General features: G+C 60.2%; 1 protein-coding gene across 10 annotated transcripts in view; it reads left to right on the top strand.

Annotated features, from left to right (window-relative positions):
* The window catches only part of RBFOX3 (RNA binding fox-1 homolog 3), a 127,593-nt gene that overhangs the window by 52,160 nt on the left and 48,237 nt on the right, over positions 1–27,196 (top strand). For all 10 annotated transcript variants that reach the window (XM_058039042.1, XM_058039041.1, XM_058039045.1 and 7 more), the window contains exon 2: positions 10,685–10,810. The gene's annotated coding sequence lies outside the window, so the exon portion shown is untranslated. The remainder of the gene's footprint in view (positions 1–10,684; positions 10,811–27,196) is intronic.

Here is a 27,196-nt window from a genome sequence, read left to right as displayed (position 1 = left end):
TGAAAATAGCGCGGCGCTCCCCGGCGAGGGAGCCTTGCGGCACAGCGCCCACGCGGCTGCGCCGGGGAGGAGGAGGAGGAGGAGGAGGGAGGAGGATGCTGATCGGCGCCTGACACCAGCTGGGGCAGGGGCACACATGCAAAGACCCAAATCTGTGGGTGCAGCCCCTCCGGGCCATCATAGCCCCTCCTGGCTCCCTTGGCAGGTGTGTGGCACAGGGGCATCCCCAGGCTGAGCTGTGTGGCACAGGGGCATGCCCAGGGCTGAGCTGTGTGGCACATGGACATCCCCAGGGCTGGTTCCCATCCTCAGCAGGAGGCTGTGTGCTGGAAGGGAGCTGGCAGAGGAGGGGCAGCGATGCCGGGGTGTGCTGGGCACTGGCAGGGCCTGCAGGCCAGGAGGAAATGAGCAGGAACTGCCCGCTGTGGTGCTGGTGGCAGGCTCTCAGCTGCGGCTCCTCCGCTCCTGCCCAGCCTGGCAGCGGGGAAGGCATTGCCAGGGCCAGGGCTGGCACTGTGGGGGTGTGTGCCAGCTCCTGGGCACCGGCTGCCCCTGGCTGTGTGTGCCAGCTCCTGGGCACCGGCTGCCCCTGCCTTCTGTTGGGGCACCGTGTCCCTCCTGCAGCCCCTGTGCTGTGCCAAGGCAGCCCTGGCCCAGCTCCCCCTGTGCGGGGTTTGGGGCAGAGCGCTGTCCCCAGCCCTGGCACCTCTCCCTCGGGCCCTGGATCCCCCCACCTGCCCTCGTGCCCGGCAGCCTGCCCACCGTGCCATTCCCGGGATGGATGGGCGGCATGCGGCAGCGGCCCCGGGGCTGTGCTGGCCCAGAATATCCCTGCATGAGCGGAAAACCTCGTTCGGGGGATTGTTCAACTGGCGGCAGCCTTCCTGGGGAGCGAGGACATCTCTGCATTTATTCAAGGACATCCCTTCTCAATTAAATCCCTGCATGGGCTAAACAAGCGGGCTGCAGAGATCAAAGGGGTTTTTTTCCGCTCTTTTTTTCCCCCGAAATCGTTTAAGCGATGCAGTGGAGGGAGTGCGGTGCATTTGCCTTCCACACACCTGGTGGGGAGGAGAAGCTGCCATTAAATCCCTGTAAAGGCGTTCCTTTCCCTACGCTGATGCAGGACTGGGGCGGTTTGTAGGTGTCAGCCATGGGGTGATGGCATCAGGAGTGAGCAGTGGCCGTGGGTGAACCCAGAGATGCGGGATCGCCGGGCTGGGATTGCCCACCCGGATCCGAGTGGCCGATCTGCCGCAGCCCCCGCCTGGCCCCAGCCCGGGTGTCCCCCCGCCCCTCCCCGGGCTCCTCGGGGATTGATGGTGTCGTTAAAGCGTCAGGCTGGCCCGGGGCCGGCCCCGCAGCCGCCGGGATTTATGGTGGAACGTGCCTTGGTGAAGGTTTTATCACCGCTGTTAAAGGGCCGAGCGTGTGCCGGGGGCCGGGCAGGGGGCTCTGCTCTGCCATCCCTGCCGGGATGGGGTCACTTTGCCGGGCAGGGGGCTCTGCTGTGCCATCCCTGTTGGGCTGGGGTCGCTTTGCTGGGCAGGGGGCTCTGCTCTGCCATCCCTGCCGGGCTGGGGTCACTTTGCTGGGCAGGGGGCTCTGCTCTGCCATCCCTGCTGGGATAGGGTCAGTCTGCTCTGCCATCCCTGCTGGGATAGGGTCACTCTGCTCTGCCATCCCTGCTGGGATAGGGTCACTCTGCTCTGCCATCCCTGCTGGGCAGGGGGCTCTGCTCTGCCATCCCTGCTGGGCTGGGGTCGCTTTGCTGGGCAGGGGGCTCTGCTGTGCCATCCCTGTTGGGATAGGGTCAGTCTGCTCTGCCATCCCTGCTGGGATAGGGTCACTCTGCTCTGCCGTCCCTGCTGGGCTGGGGTCGCTTTGCTGGGCAGTGCCCCCGAGGACGTGGCAATGCTGCAGCTCCTGGGGCTGCTGTCCCTTTGGGCTGTGCTCGGTGGGAGCCCCCCGGGCCATGCAGCAGGAGCTGTGATTTTGGGGTTTTTGGGCACGCACAGCCCCACGGCCCGGCCTCCTCCCGCTCCCTCTGCCGTGGATCCGTCAGTTAAGGAATTGATCCCTTTGCCACCAGCCCGGTCTCCTTTTTCCTTTTAAATGGTGTCACTCTGCTATTTCCTGGCCTCTCTAATAGATTTTTATATAATCACTACAGTGCACTTTTAAAGAGCGATAGATCACGTTCATTGCTTTTCCCCGTGATTAATTTCCCATAATAGTCCTCTGTAACACCAAGGCAAAGAGAGGAGAGCAAAGAAAACCCCCACATTATCCACTTTGTGCTCCGAGTATAAATGAATTAGATTTAATTTTTGTTTAATTGTTTCCATAGCTCAGCCTCTGCTAACTTTGCAGGATAATTTATTTTGCAGTCTTGGGGAAAAGAAGGAAGAAAGGTCCCCGTGCCACTCTTTGCCCGCAGCCGCTGTTAATTACAGCTGATTGCCTTCCCTGCCTGATGAGGCCGTGGCTTGGAGGGTCCTGTCACACCCAGGACCGCGGCTGGTGGGCAGAGAAGGGCCCAGCCGGGCATGTGGGACGTTCCCTGTGTTTCACATCCAGGGAGCGCAGGGTCTGAGCGGTGAGCTCCTCTCCCTGCCAGTGCAGGGTCTGAGTGCTGTGCTCCTCTCCCTGCCGGGGACCTTGGTGTTTGGAATGGTGTCCTCTGTGCCCTGCGCGGACAGCAGGCAGAGGAGGCTCTGGGAATCCCTTCTCGCACCCAGCAGCCTCCTGTGTGCCAGCCCAGGGCCGCTGGGAGCGGGTCCGCAGTGCCCAGCAGGGCAGGGGAGGAGCAGCAGCCGGGGCCGCCCCGTTAATCACGGCCGGGGGCAGCGGGAGCTGCTCGGGGTGTGCTGAGGTGGGAGCCGCGGCCGATCTGCTCCCTCCGAGACCGGCTACCTTCGGCCCGGTAATCAGGGGCAGTAATTACAATCCCAGCTTTACATGTGGAATGTTAATTAAGGGATGGGACGCGGGGATCTGCAGCCTGGCAGCGAGTGATGCTGGGGGCTGGGGGTCACTGCTGCTCCCCTCGCTGAGCGTGGAGCTGGGGCAGGGGCTGGGGCTGTGCCAGGCAGGGGACAGGGACAGGCAGGCCGTGGTTGTTGGCACTTGGCACTGCCTCTGCTTTGTGGCTCTGTGGTGGCTGCTGCTCGCCTCTAAAATCACTTTGCTGATGGGGATGGATGGATGGATGGATGGATGGATGGATGGATGGATGGATGGATGGATGGATGGATGGATGGATGGATGGATGGATGGATGGATGGATGGATGGATGGATGGATGGATTTGTTGGGAAACAGGAAAATGCAGCTGGAGCTCCACTGCCCTCCCCGCTTCCTGCCTTGGCCCTGATTTCCCCATGACCTCCCCAGTGTCCCTGAGCCTGTCCTCCTCTGGGCTGAGCACCCCTCGCTCCCACTGTGTCTGTCCTGTGCTGCAGCCTCTGAGCATCACCCTGAGCTCCTGCAAGGTTCCCTCCTGTGTGCTGGTCCCATCTGCACCGGGGAGACCAGAGCTGGCTGCAGGATCCAGACATGGCCTTGTGACAGGGCTGGCTGGGGTTACACTGCTGGCCTGTCCGTTTTGTGTTAGTGTGTCCTGCCTGGGCAGCTCTGCTCTGGGAGTGGGGCTCAGCAATTCACCTCCTGCATTTCAGGGTGCCCTGAGCAGCAGCTGCTCTCCCTGTGACACCCACCCTCCTCTCTGGGCAGTCCTGCCTGCCTCGTGCCCTGCTGGGGTGCTGCTGGGGTGCTGCTGGGTGCTGCTGGGTGCTGCTGGGTGCTGCTGGGTGCTGCTGGGTGCTGCTGGGGTGCCGGTGCTGCAGGAGGTTTTGGGCAGGGATGCTGGGGAGCGCCCGGCGGCCGGCGGAGGTGGGAGCAGCCCCGGCACGGCCGGGGGAGTCTCTGAAAGCCCGGCCAGCCGCGGGGAGCGGCGCTGAGCAATCTGCTGGGGCGGCAGTGCCCTGGATTATTGCTGCGAGCAGCTGAAGGAGAGCAGGGAAGAGGCGTGAGCTGAGAGGAATGACAAAGAGGGGAAGGAGAGGAAGAGGCCCTGGAGGAGGAGGAGGAGGAGGGGGAGGCTGGATCGGAGGCAGTGCACGGTGCTCCAGCAGCGATGCTCTGCCGTCCCAGAGCTGCCTGTCCCTGCTCCCTGGGCAGGGTGTGCTGTCCCTACGTCTGTCCTGTTGTCCCTGTCCCTTGGCAGCCCCTTCCCCGCAGTCCCTGGGGCTGTCAGGCTCCTTTCCTGTGTCACTTTTGTTCTCCCGATGGAGAGCTGGAGCTCTCAGGTCACTCAGATCCCGCTGTCCCTTTCCCATGAGGCTCTAACCAGGTTCTCTAAAGCTCCTCTGTCTCCTCAGCTGTGCTGGCTGTAAATCTGGGCAGGTCTCACCGGGCTGGTGCCATCTGTGGCTGCTCTGCCTTTCTGACATAAGGAATGCTTTCCCTGGCATTTCCAGCTCCCTGCCATCACTGGCATGGTTGGGAAGGGCAGTGGGAGGACGTGTGCTGGGAGCTGTGGCCGTGTGGTGCCAGGAGGGCTGGCAGAGCCCTGCATGGGCCAGCTCGGGGCTTGGGTGAGTCCTGGGGGTGCCATCGTCCCTCCTGCCATCCCAGAGCCTCCTCCCGCACTGAGGAGCCTTGGCAGCGCCCAGGTGAGGGGACAAGGGATGGGCTCTGTGCCAGGTGAGGGGACAGGGGATGGGCTCTGTCCCAGGTGAGGGGACAAGGGATGGGCTCTGTCCCAGGTGAGGGGACAAGGGATGGGCTCTGCCCCAGGTGAGGGGACAAGGGACCGGCTCTGCCCCAGGGGACAAGGGACCGGCTCTGCCCCAGGGGACAGGGGATGGGCTCTGCCCCAGGGGACAAGGGACCAGCTCTGCCCCAGGTGAGGGGACAAGGGACCAGCTCTGCCCCAGGTGAGGGGACAGGGGATGGGCTCTGTGCCAGGTGAGGGGACAGGGGATGGGCTCTGTCCCAGGTGAGGGGACAAGGGATGGGCTCTGTGCCAGGTGAGGGGACAGGGGATGGGCTCTGCCCCAGGTGAGGGGACAAGGGACCAGCTCTGCCCCAGGTGAGGGGACAAGGGACCGGCTCTTCCCAGAGCAGAGCTCCGTGCCAGGCGGGCACTGCCAGGGCAGAGCTGGGCACCACAGCTGGTGGTGGATGGTTTCACCATCACCCAGCGCTGCCCTGGGAGGAGCTGTGCTGGCTGGTTGTTGGTGTTTCCCCAAGAGCACCACGCTGTGTGTTTGATCTCCAGGTTGGGATGAAGGGATCCCTCAGGACCTGGCCTGGGGCAGGGTGTGAGTGTGGCTGAGCTCTGCTTGTGGGAGAGCCCAGCCTGGATCCACTGCTGCCCCCTTGAACCGTGAATCTGCTCTTGATTGACCCCCAGGTCCTTTCCTCTTTCTTGGAGCTCCTTGGATCTGCTCTGTGCTCTTTCTCTCTCTCCCTTGGTCTTCAGGCCCTGTTCACAGCCACGTTTTGGTCACTCTGGAGGGCAGAGTGCTGGTCCCAGAGCTGCCAGCACAGATCCCACCTTGGGATCTTCATCCATCCTCCTGTGCTTGAAAGTGCTGGCATTTCTCCATGCAGCAGCTTCCTCCTGGCAAAGCCCCAGCTGGATCTCCGTGAGAGGCACTCCGAGGCTCTCTGGATGTTCCCCTGTGTGCTCCCTGGCTGGTGGCAGGGTCCCTGCTGCCGGGAGTGAATCCCCTGCCCTGTCAGGACAGGCTGCTCGTGGGGTCCTGGCGATGAGCAGGGAGCTGCAGCGCTCACCAGGGGATGCTCCCAGCTCCTGGCTCTGGCACACGGCACTGGCACAGGCCAGGCTGCCCTCCCTGGGTGCCCTGGGCGTGCTGTGGCTCTCCCAGCCGTGCCTGGTGCCATGGGGTGCCCGGTGTGGGAGCCAAAGGCTCCGGTGTGCCACAGCAGAGCACAGCCCCTTCCTGCAGCAGCACCAGATGCTTCCCCTGCAGTTTGAGTTTTCCCATCTCATTCATTTTAGAGATTAATTAAAGTGTTTCCCCTCCCTCTCTCCCAACCAACCTCCCTCCCTCTCTCTCTTTTCCCTGTTCCATACAGCTGCACACGGATTTTAGGGTCATGCTTGTTTACATCAGTTATATTTACGTTGATGGGTGTTTGTTTTAGGAAAAACAGCAGGAATCCCACGAACACAAATATTGTTTGTGTCCCACGACTGGTCCTGCAGCCCCACAGGCCCATCCTGCACCCTGGCAGCAGCTGTGCATGGAGAGCTGTGCCGTGGGCAGGCAGCATCTTTGGGGTGCTCTGGGGTGACCTGCAGTGCTCACGGGGTGCCTGGGTGGGTTTTCCTCACAGCCCTGCTCCCGTGCTGGGTGCTGGCAGCCGGGCCAGCTGTGTGTGCTTGCCAGGGCTAATCCCCACCCACCCTGGTGCAGGGACAGGGATCTGCCAAGGCGCCTTTGATGGGGCAGGCGGTGGGCTCGCTCTTTCATCGGGAGCTCGGAGGAGGGAGAGTGTTGAGAAGAAGAAAGAGAGAGGGGAGGAGGAAGGATAATTATTTTTTCCAGCGGCTCTGAGCTGCTGGGTGCCTTTAGAGCCGCCTTTGTGTTCCGTGGGTCAGGCTGGGCAGAGCCTGGCCCGGGGCAGTGTGGCACAGCCGCCTTTGTCGTGGGGCACGGTCCCGGTGGTTAACGGGGACGTGGAGCCCCAGAAGCTCAGATCTGCCGTGTGGCTGGTGGGAGGGATGTGCAGGGCTGCCTTATCACGCTCATTTAACTGGTTAATACATCTTCAGAGCAAATAATGCAGGCTGGGGGTGAACTGCTTAACCAACCTCATTACTATTGTGCATTTAGCAGCTTGGAGAAAGATAATACCTTTCAGGTTTGACCCAATTTTAGTTTTTGTTGTCATAACCATGGAAAATCGACCTTCAGAGACCCTCAGCAGTGAGCCTGAATAGGAAGTGATTTACAGCAAAAGTGCTGTGTGGAATGCTTAATGCACTAGTGCAGGAAAACAGACTGCAAGCAGCTGCTGGCATGCATGGCCACAGGCAGGGCTGCCCCGGCTGCTGGCACCCTGTCCTGCTGGCACTGCCCTGCCGTGGGCACAGCCTCCGTGTGGGACGAGCCCAGGGGTGGCACAGCTGTCCTGGGGCTGTGCTGGCCTGCACAGTGCTCTGTTCCCTCACTGCAGTGCCAGAGCTCCTCGGGGCACCTCTCCCACCACGCCGGCCTGTGGCTTTTCTGTGGCGCCCTTCACCTTTGAGCCGTGCTGTGGGAGCGGTGCCAACCCTGGTGCCAGCCCTGGTGCCAGCCCTGCCCCCACGCCAGCAGCGTTCCCACGGGTGAGATGTCACCCACACCTGCAGGGGTGGCTCCCATCACTCTGGTTCTGTCTGTGGCAGGCAGAGACATCCCCGTCTGCAGTAGTGGGGGTGAGTGGGACCTTCCCCCTGCTCCTGTGGGGAGGAGGCTGCCAGGGGGGTGAGGAGCCTTCCTCCCCTTTCCCCGAATCAGCTGCGAGCGCAGCTCTGCCACCCAGGCCTGTCTCTGTCTCTGTCTCTGTGCTGCTGCTGCTGCTGCTGCTGTGGCGTGTGGGTGGTCCCTGTGGCACGGCATTGTGCTGGCAGCACTGCCTGGGGCTGGGGGAGTGCTGCAGCGGCTGGTGCCCACGGGAGGGGGTGATGCCCGTGGGAGTGGGTGATGCTGTGGGCTGCAGGTGATGCCCATGGGCTGCAGGTGATGCCCATGGGCTGCAGGTGATGCCCATGGGCTGCAGGTGATGCCCACGGGAGGGGTGATGCTGTGGGCTGCAGGTGGTGCCCGTGGGTTCCAGGCTCCCCCAGCACTGGGAGCACTGGGAGCAGATGGTGCCCATGGGATGCAGGCTTCCCCTGGCCAGCCCCAGCAGCAAGGGGCTCTGCTCGCTCCTGTGGGAGCTGGGGAAGGAGTGAGTCCATCCAGCCAGGGGGGCAGTGGGGCTGTGGCACTGGGGCCATGCTCTCCTCCCTCCGCGGGGCAGTGCTGGGGTGGGGGCACACGAGGGCAGGCAGTGCTGGATCACTGTTACTCTGCTGTTTGGCAGCTGAAGGAGAAGCTGCTCCCTCAGCGCAGGAGCTGAGGCTCTTTAGCCTTCCTCAGTGTCACCCCCATGGCCATGGACACCTCCAGGTGTGACGTAAGTGAGACCCGGGCAGAGAAGCATCTTCTGTTGAGCATCAAAATCCTATTAGTGAGCTGCTGCTGCTGCTGCTGCTGCTGCAGTCACAGACATCAGCCGTGGCGCAGGGAAGTGGGGAATAGCTGCAGGTTGGGCTGGAGCAGGGGCTGGGGCTGCTCAGGTGCCCAGTGCTGCTTCAGCGACTTTGCTGCTGAAAGAAAATCCCTCTCCTGCTGCTCTGCAATCCAGGGAAGAGCACTGCGGGCTCCAGCTGCCCCCAGTTCTGCCTGCTGAGGCACCCCACAGAAATGGGTCTGACAGGAGGCACCGGCCTGGGGCCGGACCTGGAGGCAGCAGCAGAGGCTCAGGCTCCTGAAAATGAGCAGCACAGCCTCGGTCCTGCTGCTGCAGCAGCCGCCAGGCTGGCCCAGGGATTGCAGATGCTGTGGGCAGCTGCATCATCTTCCCATCTCCTCCCTGAGGTGCTGCTGGCTTTGATAAAACCTCTCAGCCTTGCAGGGGTTGGCTTGTTGATCTAATCGCTGTGGTTTAGTGTGCAGTAACAGCCCAGCGGCTCCTGGGGGAGATGCCCCGCAGGGATCTGCAATTCACTCTGCATCCCTCCTGGGGAAGGAACACTTCCCAGTGCCGGGGATGCTGTGGGGATGCTGCTGGTGCTGAGGGATGCTGCTGGTGTGAGGGATGGTGAGGGATGCTGCTGGTGTGAGGGATGCTGCTGGTGTGAGGGATGCTGCTGATGGTGAGGGATGCTGCTGGTGTGAGGGATGCTGCTGGGCCCCCAGCACCAGTGGGGAACATGCCAGCCCCAGTCCTGCACTCACGTGGCTTTGCTGTTGAAAATAGAAAGTGCTGAGAAGATCCTGCTGTGTTCAGTTTGTTTCAGCGATGCAATTGGGTTTTCCCAGTGTTTGTCTGGTCCTGCACTTGCTGACCATGATTGGAGGGGTTCAGAGAGGGGCAAACCCCGCAGTGTGAGTCCCCCTGAGCCCCCAGCTCCAGCGTGGCTCTGGTCACTCACAAACCACAGCAGGGAGGGAAGAGGGGCTGGTGGCAGAGCCTGTGAAGGGGACAGCCAAGGGGAGTTAGGGGACACCCAGGGGGGTTAGGGGACACCCAGGGGAGTTAGGGGACCAGCTGTGACAGACCAGCATTAAAGAGGCTGGGAGGGAAGGGCTGGGGAGCAGTGCTGCTGTGCCTGCTGATCAGGAGCAGAGCTTAATGAGCAGGACTAATGAAGCAGGAGGGGAATTCCAGCGAGTCTGGGGAGTGCCTGCGATGCTCACTGTGTCTCTGTGGGCTCTCTGTGGTCTGTCCCCAGACCTGTGATGGTGCCCATTGGGACCTCACACCGCTCCCAGCAGCGTGCTCGGTGTGCTGGGTGAGTGCAGGTGCCAGCCCCAGAGCGGGCACCTCCAGTCTGCTGCTGCTGGGGCAGCATCCAAGCCGCTCTCCAGGCTGCCTCTTGGATTTTCACTGGCTGGATTTTTGCTACTGGATTTTCACTGCTGGGAAGCCCATCCCTGTCTGCTGGGGTTATTGGAACGTGCTGGGAGGGTGTTTGGGGGACGCTGGTGGCTTCACACAGCCCTGGCAGCAGGGATTGCTGCAGAGCCAGCCTGGGGGCCCAGCTCCCTTCCCGCCTCCCTGTTGGCCACGGCTGGTTCAGCCTCAGGAGGGGATTTGCAGCCACACCAGCAGGCAGGGCTTGTCTTCCCCCTCTCCTGGGTTTTTAGTGAGCCAACCTTGGAGGACCTTGAGCGCCACTCCTGCAGCTCTGCTGTGACTTATCTCCAGCTCCTGCCCCTGCTCCACCGAGGGGATAAATCTCAGTTCCTGGTGTGGAGCTGATGCTCTGAGCCCATCCCAGCGCACGGTGCAGGTGCTGTAACTCACAGCACAGGGGGCTGCCTGGTGAGGTGCCAGGGGACGTCACTGCTCCGTGCTCTGATGGATGGGCTGCCTGGGGGAGCAGGGAAACAGCCCCATTACAGTGGGGGACGGGCTGTTAAATTATCCCCTGTCCAACCTGGGTCGGGGAAAATCAAACTGGAGCTGCCGGCGGCCTCCAGAGGCGGAACAGGAGGGTTGGGGACTTTATTCCTTTAGGAAGAAGTCTTTGCCTCCATCCCATGCACTGTCAGAGGCCAGGGCTGGTGCTCTCAGGGAGGCAGGACCAGCCTCAGCGTTTTCTGTCAGTGCAGAGAGTGGGACATGTCCCTCTGGGGACCCCAGGCTGGAACCTGCTGTGTGCATGTCCCGTTCCCTGGGCAGAACGCGCTTCCCTCTCCTCAGGGGCTTTGCCACGGGGCAGGGTCCTGGCTCCTGCCTCTGCCCGTGCCAGGGGCTGCTCCAGAGCTGCTCCCAGCTGGGATAGTTGTGCTGTTGGAGGAGGGGGCCAAGCAGTGCAGTCCCCGGGGCCGCGTCCTCCTGCGGTACCGGTGCCCACACAGGGACGGGACTGGAGCCTCTCCCTCTCTCCCTTTCAGGCTGAGAAGCTGCTGCTGCTGCTGTGAGACCCCGACGGCTCTTCCTGACGGCGTGGAGGGGTGAACACGAGCCTGAGCTCCCTCCCGCCTGCCGCCCCACCCGAGGCACCTGCTCTTGGCCTTCAGGTACGTGCTTTCCACCCAGCAGTCCTGCCAGGGGAGGGCACGGAGATGTTTTTGGTTGAGGATGAAGATGCTGCTTCGCATGGCTGTGCCTGGGGCAGCAGCTGCCAGTGTGGGGGCTGTGTGTGCCCCCTCACAGTGCTGCTCACTGCACACTGGCTCCTCCACTCTGCCCAGCCCCAGGTGCCTGCTCAGGAATCATGAAATGGGAGCTTGAGGCTCCTCGTCCCGTGCTGGGTACAGGTTGTCCGCAATGTGGGATTAGAGTGGCCGTGCAGATGGATTCCCCAGCTGCACTAATCGGTTCAGAGGCAGCAAAGGCAGCTGAGCTCTGTGCATCACCTTGAAGCTCTTTTTTTCTGTCTTTAGTAGAAAACTTTGGGTGGATGTTATTGCTCATGAAAGCAAGGGGCTGATCATGCTGGGAAGGAGCAGGCGTAGTGTGGGCTGGCACTATTATGCAAGCTGCCCACACGCCGCTGTGCCAGTGCACTCCGTTCCAGAACAACAGCACGCGTCCGTGTGCCAGCCCCGAGCCACCCCCGGGTCTGCCGGAGCACGGGGTCCTGCTGTGCCCACCCTGCCCTGCCCACGGGCACTGCCCACACCCTGCTCCACCTCCTGTGCCTGCTCAGCCCCGAGCCAGCCGCCCCACGGGCGGGCAGTTTGGGGTGAAGGCTGCCTGGTCCTGCCCAGCCCCACATCACCGTGGATCCAGCTGTTGTCAGCGTCCTGGCCAAAGTGGGAGAACTGGGACTTTCTCCAGGACCTTGTCTGGCTCTGGAGCGTGTCTGGCTCTGGGGTGGGACTGTGCTGCTTTTCAGGGGATGGCAGACAGGTTGTCACCCCAGCCATAGTGCACGCTGTGCCCCTGCATAGGGAGGGCCATGCCTTGTCTCTGGGGTCGGTGCAGCCGTTGCTGCCAGCACCTGGGCGGCACAACCATTGGCGCTCAGGCCACCAAAGCTCTTCCCCATCCAGTTCTCTCCCTGCTGCTTTCCTCCTCCTCTCCTGGAGCCTGCTGGGCCCTGTGTGAGGCTCAGGGCTGCCGGCCATGGGGTGTGTGGATGCTGGTGCCGAGCTTGGGGCTCGCTGGGCTGGTGGGAGCAGCCTGGAGCCAGCACAGAGCCCCTGCAGGAACCCTCCCCATCGTCCCCAGGCCTGCCGGAGCAGCCCCGGGAGGAGAGCGCTCCTCCAAGGAAGGCTTGGAGATGAGCAATGGAAAACATCTGACAGGGGAGCCCTTGAGGCGCTTCTGTTGCAGCGAGTGGGAGTGTGAGATCCGCTCAGACATGAAAGGCTGAGCGGCTCCGTCCCCGAAGCCGCGGCGCAGGGGAGCACGGGGGGAGTGCGGCTGCACCGGGAGGTCAGACCGGGAACGGCTGGCACCGGGATCCCCCCGTCCCTGCCTCCCTCCCTTCCCAGCAACTAAATTAGGTCACACTTGAAAGTCAGTTTCTTGGCTGTGGATTTAATTTAGCTTTTCCAGGCTAGTTATCATATAATAAATTCCAGGAGATTTATAGAAAACATGCCCAGGGAGGCTTAGCCGGTGTGTAACAAGATTTGTGCCTCTTTCCTGCTGCTGAGCAGCTCTGGCGGGCGCAGCACTGCCGGCAGATGTGCGGGCAGGGCTGGCAGCCCCGGGGCAGCTCCCAGGGAGATGGGGCAGCCCCACAAGCGGGCTGGGGGCACCACCCCATGGTTCTGTGGGGCACGGGGGGGTCCCGAATGCAGCTGTGCTCTGCCCTGGCTTCCCACCGGCCATAAATCACCCGGAGCAGGTGCATTCCTGCAGCCGTTCATCACTTGTCTCCTCGCCCTGACTCGGTGTGGGCAGTGCCCATCCCAGCAGTGCCAGTGCGTGTGCCCAGCGATGGTGAGCAGTCAGAGGGGAGCAACTGGGGTCTCCCGGTGCCTTTCTGCTCGGGGGGTGACGGATGGTGTGTGGGACATCCCTGCTGGGGGGTACCTCGTGCCCTCGCTGCCCTGGTTCCTGGAGCACAGGGACCATTTGGCAGAGCTGAAATCGGCATCCCTTGGCTCTCCCTGCTGCTGGGGAGGGATTTCCACCCAGCTGGGAGAGGCTGAGCATGGAAAGGTGCTGGAGTCCGCAGGGATTTGTGGCGGTGGCAGCAGGGCACTGCCGGTGCTCCGGCTCTGCTTCTTGCTAACGCTGCCCAATTAGTGTCTGATTAGTCACTCCGCGTGTTAAGGCATTAGGAACAATTAAGGGTGAGAAGAGTTTCCAGATGCAGCAGCAAGCGCTGGAGCTGGGAGCTGGCAGCTCCGCTGGCTGCTCCCGTATGGAGGGGGTCTGGCACACAGTGGGGTCACTGCGGGGCCGTGGGGCCAGCGTGGCACTGGGGGCAGGGGACTGGGCAGCCCTGGGGCAGTGCCCACCTCTGCCATCGGCACTGCAGCCAGGGCCACGCAGAGCTGGGATGGAGGAAGCAGCTGCGGGGATGCCCATAGGTGAGTGAGGGGCACAACCAGGTGCCGGGGAGAGACTGACCTGAACCTCCTCACTTATCCTCCTCCTTACCTCAGGACTAGTATACGAATGAATTCAAGGTGGATTAGAATGAGCAGAATAACAGAAAGTTAGTCTAACTAAGACGGTTGATTTTGGCTCAACAAATTATAGCTCCCAACCCCTGACTTTCTTTATGTACTGCCTCCACCTAAGCTTCTATTCAGCCTTCACCCTAAGCAGCCTAGGCCGAGCCTTCCACCTCCCTGGGTTGGGTTTGCTCAAATCAAGTATTTATTTACTGCTGCAGCTGGGTGTGAGTCTGTCCCCCCGTGCACCCAGCCCGTGCCATCCTGGTGAGCCACCGGGGCTGGGGGAGCGCCTGGCTGTGAGCACAGCAGCGTCTGGGACGGGCCATGTGGGCACAGCTGCTGTGACAGAGATGGCGCCGTGCTGTGACACCTGTAGGTGTGGGAGAAGCAGCACAAATAGAGATGAATGTGACTTCAGAGCCCAAATGCAAGTGACTTCAGCTCCCCAGAAATAGTGCAGGGGGAGAGGACCTGGAGCTGCACTTCCTGGGGATGTTGGGGTGCTCCTGTGCCTTTTTCCCCTCCTGCAAGGTGGGCTACAGTCCCACCATTGCCCCCCACCCCATGGTGCTGGTGAGGCCACCAGCCGGGGGTCACGGAGGTGGCTCTGGCCAGCACAGGCTGTCCCTCCCCAGCACCAAACACCTGTGACGAGCACTCTGGGAGGGTTCCCTGCCAACCCTTGGGCGCCCTGGTGGTGTGCAGGGTGTGGGGGCATCAGTGGGCATTGGTGCTGTGGCCGCCCCTCGTGAACCGAGGCTGAGTGAGCACCGTGAGATGCTGGCGTGCGGCAGGGCATGGAGAGGGGCACGGTGGCCTTCAGTGCATTGCAATCATTTCTCTCTGCTCTCCCCAGGGCGAGGAGCAGTGCGAGGACAGATGGTGTTTTTGAGTGACCTTGTAGCTCCGAGCCGTTCCCTGGCTGCTGAGTAACGCTGGGATGGGAGCCGCGGGAGGCGGCAGCGGTGCCACAACCTGCCCGGGCCAGAGGGAGCCTGACAGGGAGCCAGGGCTGGGGAGAGCCGGGGATGGAGCCAGAGCCCGACAGCCCCAACGTGAGGGCTGTGGGGAAATTCCGCGTGCACTGCCATCCCCAGCTCCCGTGGCTGCGGGAAGTGCGTGGTGTAGGCAGGGAGGCTGCTCCAGGCTCCGGCTGTGCCTCCAGCCTGTGTCCCTGGCTGTTCCTCACCAGTGGGATCACTGCTCCGGGCTCTGGGATCACTGCTCCGGGCTCCCTCCCCGTGCTCCCCCTTGGGAAGGGCCTGAGCTGTCTCCAGGAGCTGCAGCTGGCACGGTGCAGCCACAGCCGTGGTGCGTGGGGACACACCTGCGAGTCCGTGGTGTGCCCAGAGGGCAGCAGGCAGAAAGGCCTCTGCCATGTGAAGTTTCTGTCAGAGCTGCGATCCAGGACTGTGGTCCTGCGGGGACAGATCCGAGGGAAGGGAAAATTGCACTGCAAGGTGCAGCTTTGCTGTCGAAGAGTCACCCTGGGCAGGCTCAGCTCCCCTGGCACCCTTGCAGCCTCCTACGAGCTCCGTGCGGGCTGCAGCGCCGAGAGGTGCCCTAAATTGGGGAAGGAACAAGGAGCTCTTGGCACCCGCCTGGAGCATCATTTGCATTCGGCGCGGCTCCGGCTGCGAGGGAGGCGGGGGCCGGCAGCCCGGGGCGAGGAGCGGGGAGCGGGGCCGCTGCCATCCCCGGCTGCCGGAGCATCCCTGGGGCCGCTGCGCGGCGGCTGTGCCGTGGGCATCACCGTGCACAGGGCTCCTCGTGGGCGTTCTTCTCTCGCTGAACTTTGTGCCCAAGTTCTCTGCCCGAGATTTGTGCCTTTCTTCACACAGGAACGGCCTTCTGGCTTTGGGGCTCTGTGCTGGGGTCTCTGATGACCCACGGTGCAGCTGGCTGTGCCCCATTGCTTTGTGCTCTCTGGGGATGGAGAAGGGGCACGGGCTGAGGGGCAGCCCGGGCCGGGCAGTGCCCACGGATGGCTTTGGGTGGTGTATGGCAGTGTCCCGTGGGATGCTGGCCGTGTCCCATGGGATGGTGGCTTCAGGCAGTGTGTGCCAGTGTCTCGTGTGTGCCAGTGTCCTGTGTGTGGCAGTGTCCCATGGGATACCAGCCCTGCCCCGAGGCTGGCAGAGAAGATCCAGCCGGGGATGTGAGCCGGGAGCATGCAGGGCTCTGGTGGTCCCCGAGCTCAGGGCTCAGGGCTCAGGACCCCAAACTGTTGTGGGGTCACTGGAGGGAGTGAGCTGGGGGCCAAGGGCTCCGCTGTGCCTGGCGTGTCGGGGTGAGCGCTGTGCAGAGGGGCAGGACACAGTGCCCTGCAGTGATGGGGACACGGGGTCTGTCCCCTGAAGGGTCCCAGGCAGGATGGGGGTGCCCTGCAGCACCTGGGGCAGGGTGGGATGAACCCCAGGGCTGTGCCCCGTGTACCGCGGGCGCTGACAAGGTGCCAACCTTGTCCTTTTCCACGACCAGCTCCTCCCAGTGCCCATTCCCTATGGATTTATAGAGAAGCTTTGATTTGGCTCCGAGCAGCCCCTCTGTCCTGCTCCTTCTGTGTGCCGGGGCTGCCGCGCAGCGCCCCAGCAGCTCCGCTCATTTAACATGCAGCGAGTGTTGTACTCGGAGAAATTTAGACGTAATTTTTTTGTGCTTGCATGTAAATGTGGGTAGGTGCTGTCCTGATTGATGGCAATTAGCATTTTCTAACGGTAACAGATGTTCGGATTGCCAGGAGGCTGGTACCTAACGCCCACACTGCCATCTGTTCTGCTGGGCACTGCCTGGGGAAGCGGCACCAGCGCCGCGGACCTGCGGGGCCGTGCCGGGCTCTGTTTAACAGCACTGTGCAGGGGGGGTTTATTGTGGTTGTTTTTTCTGGGGGAAAATAATAATAATAAAGACATTTTTGGGTTTATAAATAGCACGCTGTTTATTATGGGATGGAGCCTTTCCATCTGAACAGCAGCCTGGATTGCTGCACAGTTAGCAAAACAGTCTGGGCAGCGCGGGGAGCAGCTTTCCAGGGGGTGCTTTCCAGTGGGAAGGGGTCTGTGGAGTGGCCAGTGGGTGTTTGTCCCACCCCATCCTCTGCTGGCTCTCCATGGTGGGTGCTCGCTGCCTGTGGGGACAAGGGCTCTGCTGTGGGCATCACTTGTCAGCTCTGGGATGGAAGCAGGGAAACATCTGTGTGGTGTTTGAAGCTGTTTAAAGGTGTGTTTTAGGAAGAGATCCAGAGCCCTGAGCCCAGTCCCACTGTCTGGGCATTCTCACTGCAGCCCCTTTCCTCACCCAGTGCCTGTCCCTTCTCCTGCCTCCCTTTATCTGCAGCCTTTTACACCCATTTTTCTTGTGCCAACCTTGTCCTTTTGCATGACCAGCTCCTCCCAGTGCCCATTCCCTATGTATTTATAGAGAAGCTTTGACTTGGCTCCGACCAGCTCCTTCTGTGTGCTCCTGGAGCAGCTCTCCATCCCCTGGCAGCCTGACCCTCCCAGACAGGGTCATCCCATGGCATGGATCCAGTGCCAGCCAGGCTGGCACAGCCGCCCTGGAGCGCAGTGACAGTCACACTCACCCTCACAGGCTCATACTCTCACACTCACACTCACACGCTCACACTCACACGCTCACACTCACTCACTCTCCTCCCAGATGCTGGAGCTGGTGACTCAGAGTCAGCCTGTGGCTGAGTAATGCAGGGAGCTGTGCCTCCATGTGGTTCCCAGGTTGCAGCAGATGCTGCCATGCTCAGTGCTTTGGATTTGTGCTGCTCAGTCCTAGGGCCTGCCAGCCCCCTCCTGCTGCCCCCCATCCCACTGGGATGCTGCTGCTGTCCCCAACTTACTGTGGGCTGGGCTGCATTGGGTACAGGCAGATCTTAGATACAGATCATGAGGTACGTTAGATTTTTCCTGTTTGTCGTTTATTTCCACGCTGGTTTTCACTGAGCTCCTGTTCTGCATGGTGGGGGCTCGGGGGTCTTTCCCTGCCCTGATTCCTCTCATTTCCATGCTGTGCTTTCCAGTGCTGTGCCCCAGTGCAGTTTGATGTGATGTCCTGGGCTGGTTCTGGGGGGTTTCTGGGATGCAGGACACGGTATGTGGCCCGGTGAGGGCATGGGAGTCACCACACTGGGCAGAGGAGCAGATTTGGGATGAGCCAAAGTCTCGTGCTCATGTGAGAGGTTCAGCCCTTGCTGCAGTGCTGGCACCAAGGCACCTGGTGATGCCTGGGAGGTGTGTGTGGGGAAATGTGGGCTGGGGACGGGGATTTGGGCTGGGGATGGGGATTTGGGCTGGGGACGGGGATGGGTATTTGGACTGGGAATGGGGTGAGGGGCTCGAGTGCTTCTCCCCCACACTTTCTTTTTTTCTGTTGGAAAACAAGCCTGCTCCGTGCTTGTTTCCTTCCCCTGGCTTTTCAAATTCATCTGGGAGAGCTTCCCTGGGTGCTGGCAGAGGTGTCACCAGCCCGCCGGCTTGTGCTGCTCTAATAAAATGGCTCCGTAGCAGAGGGTTTGATCTATTTTTAAAGCGAGCTCCGCGCTGTCTCCTCCCGCCCTCCCACTGGCAGCCAAACAGAGCCCGAAGGCTCCTGGGAGCGCCGCAGCACCAGAGCCCAGGCCTGTGCCACGGCTGTGCCAGCTGCCGTGCCCATCCTGGTCTCCGTGCCCAGGGAACGCTCCAGGGACAGGATGGGGCTCCCCGTGCTGCTGTGTCAGGGAGAGGAGCTCTGTGCGCGGTGTCATTGCTCCCAGCGGTGCTTGTGCTGTATAAATTAACGCAGGGAAACTTCTCTCTGCTGCTTGCAAGTTGGGTATTTTCTGCCTGTTTGATGCCCCGTTATTAAAACTCGATTTCTACGAATAACATCCTTTAAATAGAATTTGTCTTCCAGCAATGACTCATCGCAGAGCAGCAGCTCCTCGCAGGGGAAGGCAGCACGAGGGCAGGTCTGGCACTTGCAGCCTTGGGAATCCCCACATCGGTGCCCGGGGCTGGGGAAGCCACCCCGGTGTCCCTGCTGCCTGTCCTGCTGCCCACCCTGCTGCCCACCCTGCTGCCCACCCTGCTGCCCACCCTGCTCCAGCTGCCACCAGTGGGCTCAGCCTGGGGATCCCTGGTGCCCTCTGAGGTGCCCTGGAGCCTGCAGAGCCGCAGTGCCAGGGGTGATGGTGGCAGCGTGCCGCTGTGCCCGTGCTGTCCCCTGGCACTGCCTGGGGATGCGGTGAGCTCCCAGAGCAGGAGGCTGTGCAGGACTGAGGGTGTGATGGATCTCTGCCCAGGCTGGCTGTGCCAAGCCCTGCCGGGCAGTGGCCGGGGCAGTCCAGCTGCAGGATGTGGGGCACGGTGAGATCTGCCCATGTGTGTGTGTGCCCATCCTGCTGGCACTGGCTCTGCCTGTGCTGGTTCCCTTGATGGGGCTTCTTACAGTGTCAGGGACAGGAGCAAGAGTAGGAATTGTGCCAGGGAAAGGTGGATTTCAGGTGTTCTCTAGATGGGGGTCGGATGGAGTCCAGATGGAGCTGGCATGGACAGACTGGGGCTGGGGGCTCCTCCCCAGAGCTGTTTCACCTGCACGGGGCAGGTTTCCCCAGGGAGGAGGAGGAGGGCACAAGGCAATCTCCCAGCCCAGGCAGGGTCAGGCTGGGGCAGCTGCAGGAGGTCCTGAGCTGCTGCAGAAATGAGATTTCTCCGTGCTCTGGGCTCCTCCCTGCTCGCTCCGGTTCAGGGGCTCTGCCAGGATTATTATTCTCTCGGGTCTGACATCTGCTAAGGTGACAGCAGCCGGGGAGAGGGAAGGGATTGGAACAAATTTCTCATAAAAAGTGGCTAAGGTGATGAAACCATTACGGTGCCTGCATCCGGCACTCCATCATCACTGTGACACTCCGGGGACGGGGACACAGGGATGGGGATGGGGATGAGGGCTGAACTCCCAGAGCATCCAGGGGTTGGCATTAGCCCAGCAAGCCTGGGGGCTGTTTGCCACCAAGGTGATGGTGTTGGTGGTCAGGATGGATCACCCCTGGTTCCTGGGCATGGCATCTGCCAGGCTGACCATGGTGAGGCTGTTTGCTGGCCCACGTCCTGCCAGGCTCCCTGGGCCTTAAATCCTGCCAGTGCCTTCTCCTGCAGAGGTGCTGCTCCAGGGACCATGAAGAGCCAAGAGAGCTTCAGAAAAGGCAGCTAATCTGCAGACCATGCCTCAGAAATGGCTTTAATCCCTTATCCACCCCCACAGCCTCCTTCACTCTCAGCTAGAAGTGGTCACCCCTGTTAAGAGCTCGCTCCTGGGCTGAGCACTGAGCTGGTGGAGGAGGAGGTGCTGGGATGTGGAAGGAAAACCCTTTTTCCTGGAGGCGTTGAGCTATTCCTTACCGTGACCTAGATGTCAGTTTAATGCTCCGACAAGTCCCAAGACTCACATATGAAGTTGCCCAGGGGAAGAGGATATTTCAGGAGCACAGAAGCTGCTCAGCAGTGGTAAAGTGCACGAGCTTTCCCTGGCAGGAGCCGTGCTGAGCCTCCGTCTGCTCGTGCCCGCCGTGCCAGCCGTGGAGCGGTGCCCCCTCTCCTCGGGGTGTGAGCGCGGTGCCCGGGCACGGGAGGATCGGTGGTGCCCTGGCACACCCTGGCAGTGCCCTGCAGGGCCCCTGGTGCTGCGGGGCTGCTGGTGCTGCCTGCCCGGGGTGCAGGAACAGCCCCTGCTCCATCCCCTGGCTCCATGGCAGGGCTGGGTGTGGGCTGCCAGGAGGAGCACGGTGCAGGTGGAGGATGGCCCGTGCCCTGCTGGGTAAATCTGGCTAAATCTGGGTAAATCAGTGCCAGTGCCCTGCTGGGTAGATCTGGGCTTGCACACTCACCCATCGCTGTCTCCCTGCCCATACCCAGGTTGTGTTCCCCCTTTCTCCCTCACTCTGTGCCTGCTGGATTTTTGGGTGCATTCCTGGGGCTGTGCCAGGGGTGGCCCTGCTGGGTCCCCCCTCTCTGTGCCAGCGCCCTCGTGGCACAAAGCACAGTCACAAAGTTGGTGCCTCCGTCTCGCGTTCCCCCGCACCTGTGAGTTCCCCTGTGGATGATTTAGAGCTGAAAGCCTGGGCTCTGGCACTGGGAGAGGGTTCCCGAGATAAAATAATCTCTGCCAGCAGCTGAAGTGACAGAAGCCCCATTAACAGCAGCATATGCCTGGGAACACCCGTGCTGAGGGGAGCAGGGGAGCAGCAGCCCACAGGAAGGGGGGAAGGGGGAGCTGGTAATTACTCTGCTGCCATTGGGATGCTGCTCGCTAATTTACAGCCTTGGTGGAGTCAGGATGTGCTTCTTCCTCCCGAGCCTGGGCAGGGCTGTCCCCTGGTGCAGGCAGCCGTAATTACCCACATTTAACTGAGGCCTTCTAAATGCATTTGTCTTGCAGCATGTGAGTGTAATTGCTGAGAATGGAGCAGGAATGCAGTTGTGGCTGGAGCAGGGCCCCGTCCGACAGCGAGCACGTGGAGCTGGGGCTCCCCAGCGGTGCTGGCAGGGGGGACACTGCTGACAGGTGGAACTGGGGGTTCCCGGGCATCAGCAGCACCTTCCCTCCCTTGCTGTCCTGACTGGAGTCTGTGCTGGTGGGATGGACGTGCTGACAGGTGGAACTGGGGGTTCCCGGGCATCAGCAGCACCTTCCCTCCCTTGCTGTCCTGACTGGAGTCTGTGCTGGTGGGATGGACGTGCTGACAGGAGGAACTGGGGGTTCTGGGCATCAGCAGCACCTTCCCTCCCTTGCTGTCCTGACTGGAGTCTGTGCTGATGGGATGGATGTGCCGACAGGTGGAACTGGGGGGATTTGGGGATTCTGGGCATCACCATCACCTCCATGGCTGTCACCCCTGCCCCATGGCTGCTGTCCCCCTTCTCCGTTAGGCTGAGTGTGGCTGTGCCCTGTTCTGGCTGGGGTGAAAGGCAATGGGCAGGGAAGGGCAGATGTGCTGGCACCACGCTTGGGTCTGTGCTGGAAAAACACTGGTGGCACGGGAAATGTGCAGGGAAGAGCTGCAGAAATGGTTCATGGGCTGGGAAAGCTGCTCTGCTGTGGGAGACAGAGCCTAAGTAGGTTGAACTTTTCATCCAAGAGAAGTTTAAGAGGTGGCTTGACGATGTGGGCTGTTTTAGCTTGTGATCAAGAGATGTCTGTGGGTACAGAGCGCTCTAATTTAGCAGGGAAAGGCTCTGAAAGCAGCCAGGCTCTGAAAGCTCCACGAGACAAACCCTGACTGGAAAGAAGTGCGTGTTTTTATCAGGGAAGGTAATTAACCACTGGAATGGCTTCAGCCTGTGGGGGTTTCTCTCCTGCTTGCTGTCTGTGGATCAGACGGGGATATCTGTCGGGGAGGAAGGCAGCAGGGGATGAACACAGCCCTGGAGCTTTGGCCTGTGCTCCAGGAATGCATTGCTAGGTCCAAGGTCTGTGTCGTTCCGTGTGGGTACTCGAGGGTACTTGGAAATGTACAGGAGCATCCAAGCATGGATTTCTTGTGATCCCCCTCAAACCCCTAACACAGTTTCTCATGATTCTTTAAACAATAATTATATCTAATCACATCTCACAATTATATCATTTATCACATACTGGCTACACAGGTGCAGTTTCACACAATCCAGCAAACACAAGGCCCAACACTTCCCAGGGCCTAACGAAGCCTTTCTTCTAACTACAACTTCTTCTAACTCTTCAAATATAGAATTTTCTATGATTTTAAAATCTTTTCCTATCAGATGAATCTATCTGTCCTGCAGCTCTGGGTGCCCCAGCCCTGGCCATGGGCACAGGCAATGGCAGCACGGTGCCAGGGCTGCAGCTGGCACCCAGCATGGCACCGGGGGTGACACAGGGCAGGAATATCCTCCCCTGTGGAGCAGGGCTGGAAATAGCCCCTGAGTCACTCTCTGGCATTGGACCATCTTCCCAGGTATCATCGTTGTCCAAGTAATTCTGAGTCTTTCCTCCTTCCTGACTCTGCCAGGGCAGTGCCACAGGACAGGTGCTCAATGCCACAGGACAGGGAGCTCAGTGGATTTCTGTCACTCCCATCCCCTGGGGCAGTGTGTCCCCTCTCCCTGCTGCCAGTGCTCACCCTCGTGCCAGGCTGGGGCACCACAGGTTGTGCTGATCTCGGTGTTTCTGAGCCTGGAAACTCTGAGGTCTGGAGAAACTCAAGAGATCTGAGCCTGGAAACTCATGGTCTGGAGAGCTCCTGTGAAGGCAGAGCGGGTCCCTGCCACGGAGCAGCCCTGTCCCTGCTCTGAGGGTGTTGGCAGCATGGCAGAGCTGGCAGGGCAGCACAGTGCCAGGCTGGCTGAGCTGTTACCCCACATGTCTGTGCATCCCCTTCACCCTGGGTCCAGCTGCTGGTGGGACTGTGGCCACTGGCCTTCCTGCCTGGGGAAAGGGGGACATGGCATGGCAAGGGTTAATGCAGGAAGATTTTCACCCCCTGGCATAAACAGCACCGAATGCATGTTTGCCTTCATTTGCATATTGAAACATATCCTAAAGGCCCCTCTCGTTTGGAAAGTTCTGTTTTTTACTCCATCTTCCTATAGAAGGGAGGAAATTATTCATAATTAAAAAGCAATAATAATGCAGAATGAAGGAACCCAGCTGTATAATACCCAGCACAAAAGGGGGAGCGTGGGGAATCTATTTTTAATGGTTTCCACAGCAACTGCGATTTTGTTTACAGTGATTTTCCTCCTGTGCTGTGAGGCTGTTCCCAATTTACATTTTTGAGGAGCTCCTGCATGGGAGGCCCATCACTGGAGGGTGCTCTGGCGCTCGGGGAGGATGATGAGGAGAGGAGATGGGCCTTGGGGAGGATGATGAGGAGATGGGGCTGTGGAGTGGCTGGGAGTGATGAGACCTGGCTGCCTGCAGGGGCTGTGGGCCACCAAGGGCTGGCAAAGCCCGGCTGGGGACACTCAGAGCTGCCTTCTGGGAGTGCCTGGTGACCCCACACTGCTCAGGGACACTGCTCAGGGACACCCACTGCCCCTGGGCACAGTCAGCAGTGTGGGTCCCTTGGGAAGGCTGTGCCTGTGTTGGTGCTGTCCCTTGGGGCCCAGAGCTGTGTCCTGCTGTCCCTGGGCCCAGATCTATGTCCTGGTGTCCCTCAGGCCCAGAGCTCTGTCCTGGTGTCCCTCAGGCCCAGAGCTGTGTCCTTCTGTCCCCTGGTACCAGAGCTCTTCCCCTGCCCTGGTTCCCCCATGCATCCAGGTGGGATTTGCTTTAATTCCAGCCTCGCTCTCAGAGGCAGGGCAGGGCTGGCTCTCAGTGCCAGGGCCCAAGGTGCTGATTCTGGCCCTGAGCACCCAAGGGCAGTGAACCTGCAGTCCAGGGTGTCTCAGGGCTCGCCAGGAGCCAGGTGATCCCAGCCAGGCTGCTCAGGGGTACTGGCCCCTTCCATCTGCCTGATGGGAAGCCGCTGCCTGGAGATCAGCTCCTTTCATGAACCAATAAAGGAAGGGCTTTATCACCTGTTCCAGCTAATTTTCTGTGGTTTGTAATGGCTTTGGGAAGCAGGTAATTGCAGCGATTGCATTCCATGTGTAGCATTAAAGGGAATTGAGGGGACTGTTTGTTAATTAGCTGTACTTGTGTGGAACCTGAAACATATTAACCTTCACAGAATCCCAAACTATTAGGGATGAAGAAGGGATTTAATGATGGGAGAAGCAGAAAAACAAAAAGCAATTAGGGCTCTTTTTCCCAGCATCGCGGGCGTGCTGGAGGGGGAGGGCTGGCAGAGCAGCCCAGCGCCGGGGGAGGAAGGAGGAAGGAGGGAGGGACCCTCGGGGCTGACAGGGATGAGGGATGAGCAGCAGCAGCCTCCTCCGGCGGCAGAGGGGGAGCAGCGCACCCGGGTCACCTCCCGGTGCCGCCCGTTCTCACTTCTGCATCGTCTCTGCTGGCACTCGGGCGCTCGTTCCATTTGAAATTCCTGAGGTGCTCTGGGATGCCCTGGGGAGCAGCCCTGTGTAGCCATGATATTTGCTGGGAAATCCTTTCCTTAGGATTTTTCCTCCTGAGAGGCTGAGAGGCCTCAGGAACAAAATGTAAACATTGATTATCTGCTGCTGTGGGATGCAACAGGTGCATCTGGGATTGGTCTCATGTGCTTGTTTCTAATTAATGGCCAATCACAGTCAGCTGGCTAGGACTCTCCGAGACAGAAGCTTTGTTACCTTTCTGCCTTTTCTATTCTTAGCTAGCCTGCTGATTAAATCCTTTCTTCTATTCTTTTTGTATATATATAATATATATAAAATATATCTTATATATTATATTATATTATATTACATATAATACAACATAATATATATCATAATATATATGGTATCATAATATATATCATAAAATAGTATATATCATAAAATAGTATATATCATAAAATAATTAATCAAGCCTTCTGAAACATGGAGTCAGATCCTCATCTGCTCCCTCTTCCTCGGACCCCTGTGAAGGCGGTCACAGCCCTGGGGTGCAGCTGCGGCCTCAGCACCCTCAGAGTGTCCCAGAGGGGCTCCAGCCCCCCAAAGGCTGCACTGGAGTCAGGGGTTGATGGAGCTGCCGGCCCTGAGCGGTGGGCAGGCCGGGATTGCTGGATCTGGAGCTGCTGGAAAGTATAAATAGTATAAATAGTGTGTTTCCATGGTGACCGTTCAACAGAAACTCTCCCTTCCCCGGCCGTGGAGCCCTGGCTGCTCCCCCCGGTGGCAGAGCCCTTCGGGTGTTGGTTGTCGTTCCTCGGTGCAGGGGCTGGCGGTGGTGGCCGCGTCTGCATGGCCGGAGTGGGGCTGGAGGGACTTGCCTGGCCCTGGGACTCCCCTTCCTGGGGACAATCCTGGGTTTTCCTGGCCCTTGGACTCTCCCTGGGGAAAATCCTGGTTTTCCTGGCCCTTGGACTCCCCTTCCTGGGGACAATCCTGGGTTTTCCTGGCCCTTGGATTCCCTTCCCTGAAGACAATCCTGGATTTTCCAATCGTTGGGTTTCTCTGCCTGGGGACAGCCCTGGTTTTCCAGATCCTTGGATTCCCTTCCCTAGGGACAGCCCTGGATTTTCCAATCCTTGGACTCCTCTCCCTGGGGACAATCCTGGATTTTCCTGGCCCTTGGACTCTCCCTGGGGAAAATCCTGGTTTTCCTTGCCCTTGGATTCCCTTCCCTGGGGACAATCCTGGATTTTCCTGGTCCTTGGTCTCCCCTCCCTGAAACAGCCCTGGATTTTCCTGGCCCTTGGACTCCTCTCCCTGGGGACAATCCTGGATTTTCCCATCCTTGGATCCCCTTCCTTGGGGACTCCCCTCCCTGGGGACAGCCCTGGATTTTCCTGGCCCTTGGATTTCTCTCCTTGGGGATAACCCTGGATTTCCTGGCCCTTGGGTTCCCTTCCCTGGGGACAGCCCTGGTTTTGCCCGTCTCTGTGCAGTGCCACCATCTCTGTGCTGTGCCCACCACGGCACCTCGTGCCCCAGACTGCCAAAGGCTGTGTGGGCACGGGGAGCCCTGGGACAGCCCCAGTTTCCTGCTGGGAGCCCTGGTGCCTTTCCCCGTGCTCGTTAATACCCATCAGCGCCGCGCAAACAAACTCCCTGCTCCATTTATTCCACCCAGCTCCCGATTTAATTAGGTTTTCCAGTTTTCTGCTTGTCCTGGGCCGATCACTCCTTAAAACAGTGGAGAATTAATTTGCACCTGCTGTCAGAAACCGTCTCTCCCCAGTTAGAAAAATAATTAAGCCATCATCACACATCGGGGGTAATGAATCACCGCGCTCAGTTCCCTTCACAGGTCGTTTGTTTCCTTCCACACTGGCAAAGAAGGTGCAAACTAAATGTGAGCAGCTGCCAAGTTCCCCCCTTGCCTCACTGTCCCGTGGCTCTTGCAGCTGGGCTGGGCCTGGGGAAGCTCCTGAGCAGGGCTCAGTGGTTTCCCCATAGCCCAGGGGTGAGAGCACCTGGGTTTGCTCTGTCCCGCTGCCTGGGACCCCATGGAAGGTGCTGGAAGGGAAAAGGGAGACGTGGCAGGGGCTGGACCGGTGTCACCCCCACCTGGGGTCAGCCCTGGAGCTCAGGTTTGATATCAATGCGTTTGAGTGGTGCAGTCTGGACCTGCTGTAGCGCCAGGGAGGAACTGATCCACCACCGTGTATGTGCATGATGTGACGTGATCAATGCCACACCAAGGTAATCACTGATTGATTAATGGTCTGGGTGTAAATGTGCCCCGGGTTTGGGCTCAGGCAGAATTTGCCTCAGGATCAGCGTGGCCGAGGGCGGCTGGAGGCTTTGTCCTTTCACCCCGTGCAGGAGGGCTGTGCTCCCCGTGGCCAAATGGGACTTCAATCACCGATTTCAGGAGCTCTGTCCCTGTGCCCTCCTGGTCCGTGCTACCCTTGGGCCGTTCCCCTTCAGCTCCTGGCAGGGCTCCTGTGCCAGCTGTGTGTGTGGGGCTGCTGTGGTGCTTCTGCACATCCTCTGCAGCTTCCAGAGAGGCAACGAGGAGGCACCACATGCTTGGAGAGCTCCCAGATCTCTGCAGGTGTCTGGAGCAGTGGCCAGGCTGCGTTTGCCTCCTCTCTGACAGACTGGGCTTGGTTTCTCCTCGGGGTTCCCGTGGGCACCGGGGATGTCTCAGCCAGGAGCCTCCTGGCCTTGGGGTGGGGACATGTCCTGGTTAAGCCAGGGCTGGGGCTCTCAGTGCCTTTGTGATGCCCACGCGTGGGCACACAGCTCCGGGAGCTCCTGTTCTCACTGTGCTGAGCAGGGCTGAGCT

This window comes from Melospiza georgiana, chromosome 21 (genome assembly GCF_028018845.1).
Source record: "Melospiza georgiana isolate bMelGeo1 chromosome 21, bMelGeo1.pri, whole genome shotgun sequence".
NCBI lineage: Eukaryota > Metazoa > Chordata > Aves > Passeriformes > Passerellidae > Melospiza > Melospiza georgiana.
This window is presented reverse-complemented; position numbering and strand designations above follow the sequence as displayed.